Below are 11,224 nucleotides of genomic sequence, written 5' to 3' on the forward strand. Positions count from 1 at the left end.
ACCAAACCTTCTCCTTCGGGCGCAGCGGCAGCGAGCGAGAGAGAGGGGGCGTGTCGCGCATGGAATGTTCACATACACTGTAATTCAAGACCCTAAACAATGCCTCTCTGCAAGCTCTCAAAAACGTTTGCTCATTGAGAAAAACTGACGAAGTAGGAGCTTAAATGTTTTTTCTTTTGCATACTGTATATTTGCAATTGCCATACGCTTATTTGTTTATGTTTTGTACTGAACACAAAGTATTGCACAGTCAAATATTTGACAGTATATATCTGTTGAGCAGATGTTTTTTTGCTTACTTTATTAGTCAGAAATGTAAACAGCTTGTGCGTGGTACAGTAAGACATTAAGGCTAAAAGGATAACACAACAGAAGTCATGGGGACTTGTTTCCATTGTGGTCCTATGTTCAGAACCTCTTATTTAATTCAATTTAAGTCATTAAGTCATTTTCAAAGGGCCAAGAACATGGAAGTTTGGGGTGGGACTGGGAGCACGCAGTGCTGGTGGTGAGACGAGTAGGTTTAATAGCGTGAATTAACTTGCATTACAACCTCCTATAAAATGCTCATTTCTGTTTATTGGTGCACTTTGGCTTTCATCTCCCCCCCATCCGTAGAGAGAGTGATAGTAGAGTACAGTAGTATGGTATGACAAGACCTCCTCACATAGAGAGAGAGATGTAGCAGAAATACAATAACGCTCAACCCGGGTCAAATCCAACCACCTCGGAACGGTTGCCACCAGGTATTCCTAAACGTAACCTCAGTAAAACTATGCCTAAACCTAACCTTATTCCTAAACGTAACCTCAGTAAAACTATGTCTAAACCTACCTTATTCCTAAACGTAACCTCAGTAAAACTATGCCTAAACCTACCTTATTCCTAAACGTAACCTCAGTAAAACTATGCCTAAACCTAACCTTATTCCTAAACGTAACCTCAGTAAAACTATGTCTAAACCTACCTTATTCCTAAACATAAAACTATGCCTAAATCTACCTTATTCCGAAACGTAACCTCAGTAAAACTATGCCTAAACCTAACCTTATTCCTAAACGTAACCTCAGTAAATCTATGCCTAAACCTAACCATATTCCTAAACGTAACCTCAGTAAAACTATGCCTAAACCTACCTTATTCCTAAATTTAAAACAAGTAAGACGCGCGAACGCTGGAAGCGAACGCAGCTGGAAAATATTGTGTATTTACGGACTGTGTGTGTGTGTGTGTGTGTGTGTGTGTGTGTGTGTGTGTGTGTTTTGACTGCACTCTGGCGCCGCTCTGTTGGTGTGTGTGTGTGTGTGTGTGTGTGTGTGTGTGTGTGTGTGTGTGTGTGTGTGTGTGTGTGTGTGTGTGTGTGTGTGTGTGTGTGTGTGTGTGTGTGTGTGTGTGTGTGTGTGTTTTGACTGCACTCTGGCGCCGCTCTGTTGGTTGCACACAGGCAGTGCAGTGCACACATACTGCACACAGACACACAATGAGAGCAGAGTTTCATAGTATGCTCCACTTGGGCGGAGGCGCGGCTTCGCCGCGCCTCCTTCCGCGTTCGCAACTATGCCTAAACCTAACCTTATTCCTAAACGTAACCTCAGTAAAACTATAGGCCAGTCCACACCAATGCAACTCCTTGCAACAAAACCGTTTAAGAGACTTGCAGTCGTCTGGACTGACCAGTTGCAGACTGGTGCCATTTGGGGATAATGGTTGCAAGTAGTTGCATTGGTGTTGACTGGCCTTAAGTCTAGTTAGAGTGATAGTACAGTAGCATGATATGACAAGCCTTCCTCATACAGAGAGAGAGATAGTACAGTGGTATGACAAGCCTTCCTCACACATAGTTTGTTTTAGTGATAGTTAGGTTTGTAAGCAAGTGGTGGAAGAAGTATACTCCACAATGCAGAAATACTCTGTTGCAAGTGAAGGGCCTCCAGGTATTCAAAATTGTACTGAGCAGTCAAATATGTACTCAAAATATGCATACTTATTTTTTTTGTTTCAAAGTTGTGAGTTTGTAGATCGGTTATTTTTGAATAGCGTAAAGTGTTCCATTTCCAATTGTGTCTGCTCATGTCTTTGTGTCATCACTTCCAATTTCACTTGTTTATTCTGTATCCTGACTGAGTTCTCTATCCTGATTGGATAAAATTGGTATCCTGACCTGAAAATGCATGTCAGGAATCCTGTTTAATAAAGAGCTGGAGAGACATGTTACTGAACAAACACTCTATAGCAATGAGTACATGATCACAATATAGAGCTATTTAACACTTATTCAGATCGACAAGGTCACAATGCGACACGTCGCGTCACATTGTGAGCTTGTCGATCGGCTATTTTCAGCGAAAGCTTTCCCCACAACAACAGAAAACACAAAAGACACTGAGCCCTGAGGGACTCAGTTACCCATATGGGTGTAAGTGGTTAAGTACAGTAGCCCTACTTGAGTAAATGTACTTATTTACTCGCCACCACAGGTTGTAAGTGTAATTATGTGACAGGATTTCAGGTCAGGATTGTACACAGAGGATAGGGTGATGAGTCCAGGCCAAACACAGTGTGGGCCAGAGTGACAGATTGTGTTTACAACGTTGGAGTTGCTTCCAGTGTTGCCATGTCTGCTATTATAAGAGACTTTGGCTTGTCTTTCGTGTGAAGTCGCTTGTAAATATTGGTGGTTGCGTTTTTTTGGGGCTTGTTTCTAAACAAGTGCAGTTGATTATGTGGGCTTCCTTCCTGATGTTGTTTAAACCAGTGGTTCTAAAACATTTTCATGTCAAGGACCCCAAAATTAATATGTAGTTGTCCACGGAGGCCGCCCCCCCCCCCCCCCCCCCCCCCCCCCCCCCCACACACACACACACTTTACTAGATTGTGTCTTTCTCCAATATTCGTTTTAAAATTGCAGATCTACAAGCTCACAACAGCTTGCAGATTGTCTATTTTCAAATGGCCGATGTATATAGGGTTTAAAGTGCGGATGTGGCCTATAATAGTCGCTTCTTTTGGCCTTGTTTTCATACACCTGGTTGCTTATTTCTCTCGCAAAATCTGGCAACGCTGGTTGCTTCCTGAGAGGGAAGCAGTTCACCGGAGGGTAAAGGTGTTGGCACAGTGCCAAGACACGCTACTGTAATAATCATTGTCCTCCTCCCTGTGACTGTGTCTTGTTTACAAATGCAATTCTTCAACATACATTCCTATAATCTTGCTGGAATGGAAGCTATAACTCAGCAGAATACAATAATTATAACAATAAACGTCATTTGCATAGCGTTGTTCGAAGCAATGGTTACAAAGTGCTTTACAAAAACAAGGAGCATAACAAAAGATAAAAAAACAGGAACAAGTAGAAATGTGAAGATAAAATAACAAATAGAAGACATTAAAAAAGCCATAAAAGGAGATGAGCAAGGATAAAAGAGAGGCGAGGAAATGAACGCTCTTTTCAGAAGTGATTTGAGGGACACACTGCCTAGGCCAAGAGCCTTGACTCTGTTGTGAGCTTGTAGATCGGCTATTTTCACAATATTTGCTTCATTCTTACGTAATATTTGACAATTTCGCCAATTTGGTATAAAGAAGGTCTTAAAAGTCATTAAATTGTAACTTTAGAAATGTGCAGATACCCTGTATAAAGGTTTGTTTACTGCTGAGTGAGAAAACAATGTTGCACATCAAGCTAATCATCTGGGGACCCCCCAAAAATAATTTAGGAACCCCCCTGGGGACTGGGGGTCTCGACCCACTGGCCTAGGCCTATATATAGAGCATACCTAAATACCTATGAAAAGTCCCATACTTGAACTCTCTTTCAAGTATGGGGAAAGTGATCCGTTTTGCTTTGTTTCATTTTGCTCATACTGTAATCCGACCCTCTTTTCTTCCATCTTAGTATTTAGCTTTTCCCTCCCTCTCTGGAAAACAAAACTAAATTGATGTGGCAAAAACCAGGGCATCAAATCCCCAAAAGCATCATTCATGTGAGGTCATCCAGCTGTTTTAGTCATCCAGCGGAGAACAATCCAACACAAACCCAAACTCTAGCTCCACTATTTATCTTCTACATTGTGCCCTTGGGTCGTATAGTCTGGGTGGCAAACCAACTTATTTTGGAGCCAATCGTCTTGCAGAAGAAGAGTTATGACGTTTGACCTCACGCTGTGGAGTTATGTAGACTTTTTAATATCAAGGTTCTTTCCCTGAGAGCTTTTTTGTTTTTTTCAAACTCATGTTGTGTGAGGCCATGAATCACGCAATGTCTATTTTTGAACCGCATTCTGTGACTTTTCTTTTTTTAATGTCGTTTGTAGCAGTTGAGTTTGATTAACATCTGGGTAATCCATTCCTAAATGAATTATGCCCCCTCATGCTGTATCTGTGGAAAACACATATTATACATATTATATTATACAAAATGTAAAAAAATAAAATAAAAAAAAGCTCTACAAGCTCACACTTTGTGAGCTTGTAGATCTGCCTGTAGACCGACTATTTGAGTTACAAAGTATATCATCTCTGTCAGGTGGAAACTGGAAACCCCATACTGTATGTCCAAAACTGTTACTTTTCTGAATTCAACTTAAAAATTAGCAAAAGTAGCAGATCTACAAGCTCGAAAGGTGTCGCTTCTCGCCGCGTTTCGAGCTTGTAGATCTGCTACTTTTTGATGCTTTTGTGTGACACTGTAGTATGATCAAGTAGGGTGTTAATTTACAAAAAAATTAAAAGTTAGAATATGGAGATGTGGAGGTTTCAGCCCAACAGCAACGATAGCAGTCTTAAGTGGTTAATATAAGCTGTGCAAAGGTATCACCTGCATGCAAAAATTACTTATTATATAGATGCATGTCTCTTTAGTTGGACCTACATCCCACTGGCACACACACACACACACACACACACACACACACACACACACACACACACACACACACACACACACACACACACACACACACACACACACACACACACACACACACACGAGCCAGGATGTCTCTCCCAGTTCTTGGCATTCCAGAGTCTGCTTGGCAGCCTGTTCCCAGATCATATTCATCCCTTTAGCTGCAGCCACAATTGTTCCTTTCCAAGCTGTATAACTTGGGCTGAACATGGCACTGACGGACACTATAGCCTGGGTTATGACTTCTATTCCCTGTAAACATCAATATAAATACAACAACATAAATGGGAAGAACATGGCACCAACATGGCCAGAGAGTGAACTGTCATTCTCTGTGTAGCTCAGTGGATAGACAGAGCATGGCATGAATGCAGCCAGGTGGAGGAATTCGGTAGCACTTTATAATAACTATACAAGATTTAGACATGGCTAGTGAGAGTGTTACACGTTTTATAAACACTTATTCATACTCATGACTCGTGATTTATTAAGGTAATCACCAGCCGTTAGTTATTTTGTGTGAGCCCATCTAAAGTCAGGACTACAGTATCTATGCCTGAAAGCATTCATAACTGAGAAGCAGTGATATAGAAAATGCTTATCTAAATAGTGTGTAGTTGAAACGTTTATAACAGTTTACTAATGCCTAGTATGTGTAATTGTAATGCTTTACAAATGACAAATTCATGATGAATTAAGTATTTACTAACTAACTTAACTAATGGTATCCTACTATAATTCTAGTAACCTCTGTCCGTCCGGTTGTAGTGGTGAGTGAGTGAGTAGGTGAAGCTACCCGGTTCTCCTCAGTGGCTGGACCAATTGCTCTGATTTTGCACACAGCCATTGACCATTACCATCTGAACTTAACTGTGAAGCCCGTTTTTCAATTTCATCAAATCTCAGCTTCTTATTAGTGCTTTTGTGTCAAAGAATGTCGCCATGGTTACGGGGCTGCCCAGCTATGGGACGAACTGCCTCCCGGGTTGCCAGATCATGTGCGCATATCCCCCCACGGATGCGTCGACCGGTTATGGTCTAGTAGTTATTAGTTATTATAAAGTGCTACCAGGGATGCCATTTCCTGTGTAACCCCAGTGCATACAACCTGGCTCCAGGGTTGTATGCACTGGGGTGGGTAGGAATGCACTGGGGTAGGTAGGAATTTCCCTGCTACATGTGAAGCTAAATGGGTACAACATGGCATTAGTACTGGTACAAACAGATATTCCTGCCCTATGTACATTTCAATGAGGATGCCTATATAGGTACCCTATGCCATTTGATTGGTCCAGAGCAATCAATTGCTGTGGTTAAGTTCAGGATAAGGATGGAGAGTGCTCTCAACTTGGTCCTGGGTGGGAAATTGCACGTTGCATGCAAATATTCTACGCATATTGAACAAATTCCATGTTCACACTGGCATCCCTATTATGGGCATGTCATTATAGGCAAACATCTTTTAAAAATGTCTAAAAGTTGCGATGTGAGCTTGTAGATGTCTTTGCAGCGCGACACCATCATACGATGAACATCGTACAAGGTACACAGTATAAAATCGGGCCGAAGTGGTTAATGGGCAGAGCGCGTCATTATCACTAGGGGTTCCTTTCTATTCAGATCGAATTTCCACTGGTGCACCAAAATGTTTACACTAAAAGGCACATTAGCTAAATGCAACCACCACCAAATCAAATCAAATAGGATACTGTAGATTTAAAACAAAGTCCAGGAAGTCTAGATTGATCGATAATCCTCCGGTGGTGCAAACAACAAGCCACAGAAAAAAACTAGTGAGGTATTAAATGTATGCTTTTGAGCAAAGTAAACATAAGGTGCAACAACTCTGGGTCATCATCATTTGTCTCTTATAAGGTTCTCTCTAGTTCATGGGACGCCACACCCAGCATAATAGAACTATGAGAGTGACGACACTAGCGTTGACTCCCATTGTAAGAATGGAATGCGGAAGTGCTCTTTCTATCTCAATGAGGAAGTTCCAATGTTTGGAACTGCAGGAGGCAACATCCCGCTTTGTGGCGAGATGACGCAACTCTCTCTTCTACACTCTGGCCACACCATGTCATTACAGGCTAACATTTTCAAAAGTTTTAAACAATTTTCAAACAATTTCAAAAATAGTAGTATGTCTACAAGCTCACAACAACATGTGCCACATTGTGAGCTGTATGATGTTGTCATGTGTTATGTTGACGTCTGAACTAGAATATTTCCTGATCAAATTGTGATTTAGTTGTTGAAAAACACAATGCTTGCAATGTGCAATTTTGAACCCATGTCCAAGCTGCGAACCCTCTCTGTCCTCCTTACCCTAATTTCAACCACAGCAATTTATTGGTCCCAACAAAACCAACCAAACACTCTTTTTTATCAGAAGCTCTGATCCATAATTACTTAAAAGTATGAGAGTAGCATGAACCACAATCAGCAAACGACAGGCTGAATGGTCTCATAACTAGAGTGTGAAGAAAACAAATTAGTTCTTCAAAGTAAGGAAACCATCAAACCTAACATCTATCTAAACACGATGCTATCTAAATAATATTCCAAACATGTGGTCAAGCAAACAGTATTTGTCCATCTATATTACACTCTGTTGGGTGGAATCCTTATATTTCCAAAACTGTTACGATTCAAGATTCACATTTAAAAACAGCAAAAGTAGCAGATCTACAAGCTCAAAACGCGTCGCTTCGCGCCGCGTTTTGAGCTTGTAGATCTGCTACTTTTGATGTTTTTTGCTAGGGGGTGAGGTGGGGTCTGAAGAGGTGAGTGCTAGGGGGTGAGGTGGAGTCTGAGGTGGTGAGTGCTAGGGGGTGAGGTGGAGTCTGAAGAGGTGAGGTGGAGTCTAGTTTTCAGACTGTGCCGGGTTCGATTCACCACACACACACGCACACACAATCAAGTGGAGTTGTGTGGTTCACATGGATCCAATTCAAAATATGAAGACAGTGGGGGAAAAAATGAAAGCAAAGAACTGGTTCTTGTATGAGATCCTGGGATCCTGAAAGTGACACTGATGAAGCTGATATTCATTTAAATGCTCTATATTTAAAACGGGATGCGGTCTTGCTGAAATTATTTGAGCAAAGGCATTCCATAAGAACCACTGTAAACATCATCTTATCTTAATTGCTACCAGATCACAAAGAGGGCTCGGGTTCTTGACCGAAATAACCGAGTTTGACAGTGAGCCAAATGTATATACATGCACTCCATCATGCACTACTGTATGTGTCGTTACTCCGTCTCGTCTCATCATATAATGACCTGATGACCTTGAACCTAAATTAAAGGAGCTGTAAGTTGTTGGGTTAAAAAAAAGTTAAAGCTCTATATTCTGATAGTAATCATTGCTACAAAGTGTTTGATCACCCTGTCTCTCCAGCTCTTTATTAAACAGAAAATTCATTTTCACGTACAGTAGGTCACCAATTTCATCCAATCCAATCAGGAGAACCTGAAAATGCATTTTCCGTTCACTAAAGATCTGGAGAGACATGGAGACTCCTGTTACTGAACAAACACTCTATAGCAATGAGTACTATGAGAATATAGAGCTATTTAACACTGTTACTGAACAAACACTCTACAGCTATTTAACACTTATGTTAGCAAAACAACAACAAAATAACTTACAAACAAAATAACTTTTTGAATATTTTTGAAACAACACAAATCTTGTAGGCTATGGCGGGGTCTTCCAGGCACAAAGTATTATCAGATGGGGGTCCACGGCCGAATTCATATTAATTCAGTGGTCCTTGACATGGAAAAGTTTGAGAACCACCGTTATCCGACATATTCAGCCAACATAACAGCAGTGGTGGAAAAAGTATTAAACATTTATACTTAAATAAAAGTATCAATATTGCAATGTAGATATTACCCAGTTACAAGTAAACGTCCGGCAATCTAAATTTACTTGAGTAAAAGTACAAAAGTATTGGCATCAACATATACTTAAAGTACCAAAAGTAAAAGTACTCATTATGCAGAATGTTTCACAAGTTATCATTATGTCTACAATGTATGAAAGGATCTTTTGAAAATAGCCGATCCACAAGCTCACAACGTGTCGCTTGTAGATCGGCTATTTTCAAATAATAGGGCTGAAGTGGTTATGAAGTGGTCACCATCATGCAGTTGGGTACAGTGACTGCAGTGTACAGTTAACAGAGCCATGCATGCATGTCTTTGATTGTTACTGTACAGGATGTGGCTTCATCATCATCCCCGCTCTTGGCTCTATGTGGATGACGGCAAAAACCTCAAAAAAGCTGAAAAGAAAGAGCTTTCAGATCGCAGAGCCCCATTTTCCACACAATCACATAACTATTGAGGGATGAGGCCTTTGTAACTGATTTATTAGATTCATTTTTTTCAGTAACTTGTTTCAATCGTTTTCCGCCTTTTACAAGACACCAAATAAAGGAACACATACAACCTCTCAACCTTATGATTAAGGGGCTAATAAAGTGCACATGTACTGTTATTATCACCATGGTTACTGATGATTAGTTCCATGAGTGCGGTGTTCCCTCAAGAGTCGGTCGGTCTAGTGCCATGCCCACCCCCCACACCCCTCTATAGCCCACCCCCCCCCATAGGAAAGAGACTTATTCTGCCAAGGTTTCAGGAGTCACACTCAAAGAATGGAGAGAGAAGTGGTTTTCCCTCATCAGCTGGAATAGGAAATCTATTAAAATGCATACATTTACAGCATACTGTAGGCTACACACAGTTACAGCAGTGGTTAAGACTTTGGGAAAACTGATACCGTTAGTTAAACACTGGAAACAAGTTTTATCTACCACATCTATACTGTAGAGAGAAATGATGGCTTTGAAACGGCAATCATGAGACAAACTAGAATTATGAATCAAGCTAGAATACTGGTGAATGATGTACATGTATTATTCATTGAAGACGGATATGGGACATGTGGTACCAGATACAGAGGGCAATTAGCGCAAGGTCCAGCTAATTTTGAGCTCGAATCTAAACGAATTACAAAGAATGTGTTGCAATGTTAAACAATTCAAAAGCAGAATTTAGTGAGGAGGGAGCCACACCAAATTGGTCACATTTTGAGTTAGAGCGTGTCATTCGCAGACAGAAAATATAAGAAAGTCCGCAGACACACTGTACAAACTGTACAAACGTCCATCGCTGGGATTTCATGCACAGACATTTGGCAGAAGAGGCTGTGATTATGGGCATGTGGTGGCTAACGCTCTGGTCACGGTGTGGCTAGTCGTGAGCATGGACTGACATGTACAACTGAGGACAGAGGTCCCGGTCCTGGGTGTCAACTGTCACTCCCGTCTGCAACCTTTGACCTAAGGGTACCGTGGGAAGAGGGCCAATTCTTGGATCTATTATTATCAGGGGTCTTCAATAAGGGGGTCCGGGACCCCTCGGGGGTCCTCAAGAGTAACCAAAGGGGGTACGCCAAATCTTTGTGTGATTTTTTTTAAATGTCCAAAAACAGCAGTGCTGTGAGCTTGTATATCTGCTATTTTTGAATCGCCAACTCAAAAATCTAAGGTGACACAGATGCTTTCCTGGTTTTAATGGGTTAATATAAAACACAATGTGTGTCAGGTAAACAAGTCTATGAAGCCATATTTAATCTGCAACACATTTGTATACAATAAGTTGTGTAGTGGGTGGTCTCTGCTTCATCTCTCTCTCAGCTAAGGGGTCCTTGGCCTGAAAAACATTGAAGACTCCTGATTTATATATGTACTGTAAGCCCTGTTTTATAGTTTGTTGCACAAATGTGTCGTGCAAAAATAGCAAAAAATTGCACAACGAGTCACATTTTTAAAACTCTTGCCTATGACATGGCCAAAATAGGGATGCCAGCCAGGTTGAAAGTGGTTAAGGATACAGTTGCTCTGTTGCAATTGATGGAGTTTTTCTTTCCCATTGTTAAACAACATCTGCAAATAACATCTTAGGAATGACCGAGTAACAGACCATAGCAGAAAATATGTTTTTAAGGGTGGAATCAGGTAATTTGGGACACTTTATGGTAGAATTAATAGGAGACCATGAAAAAAGCTGGCCTCTCACTCCAATGATGTTTTTATAATTTATCACAGATCTCTGCAATGTGTCTGATGTTTGGAAACCATGTTGTATTGTATTATGTTTCACAACTACACGCCTTCAAACACACCAGAGTCTTAATTCAACACTAGGGGACAAGTTTGAAAACACAGTGCTAAAATTTAAAGAGCACATATCCAGTATAATGTCCAATTGTGCCACCCCCCTAGTAATTACAA

This window comes from Gymnoscopelus microlampas (assembly GCF_963454915.1).
Source record: "Gymnoscopelus microlampas genome assembly, chromosome: 6".
NCBI classification, from domain to species: Eukaryota; Metazoa; Chordata; class Actinopteri; order Myctophiformes; family Myctophidae; genus Gymnoscopelus; species Gymnoscopelus microlampas.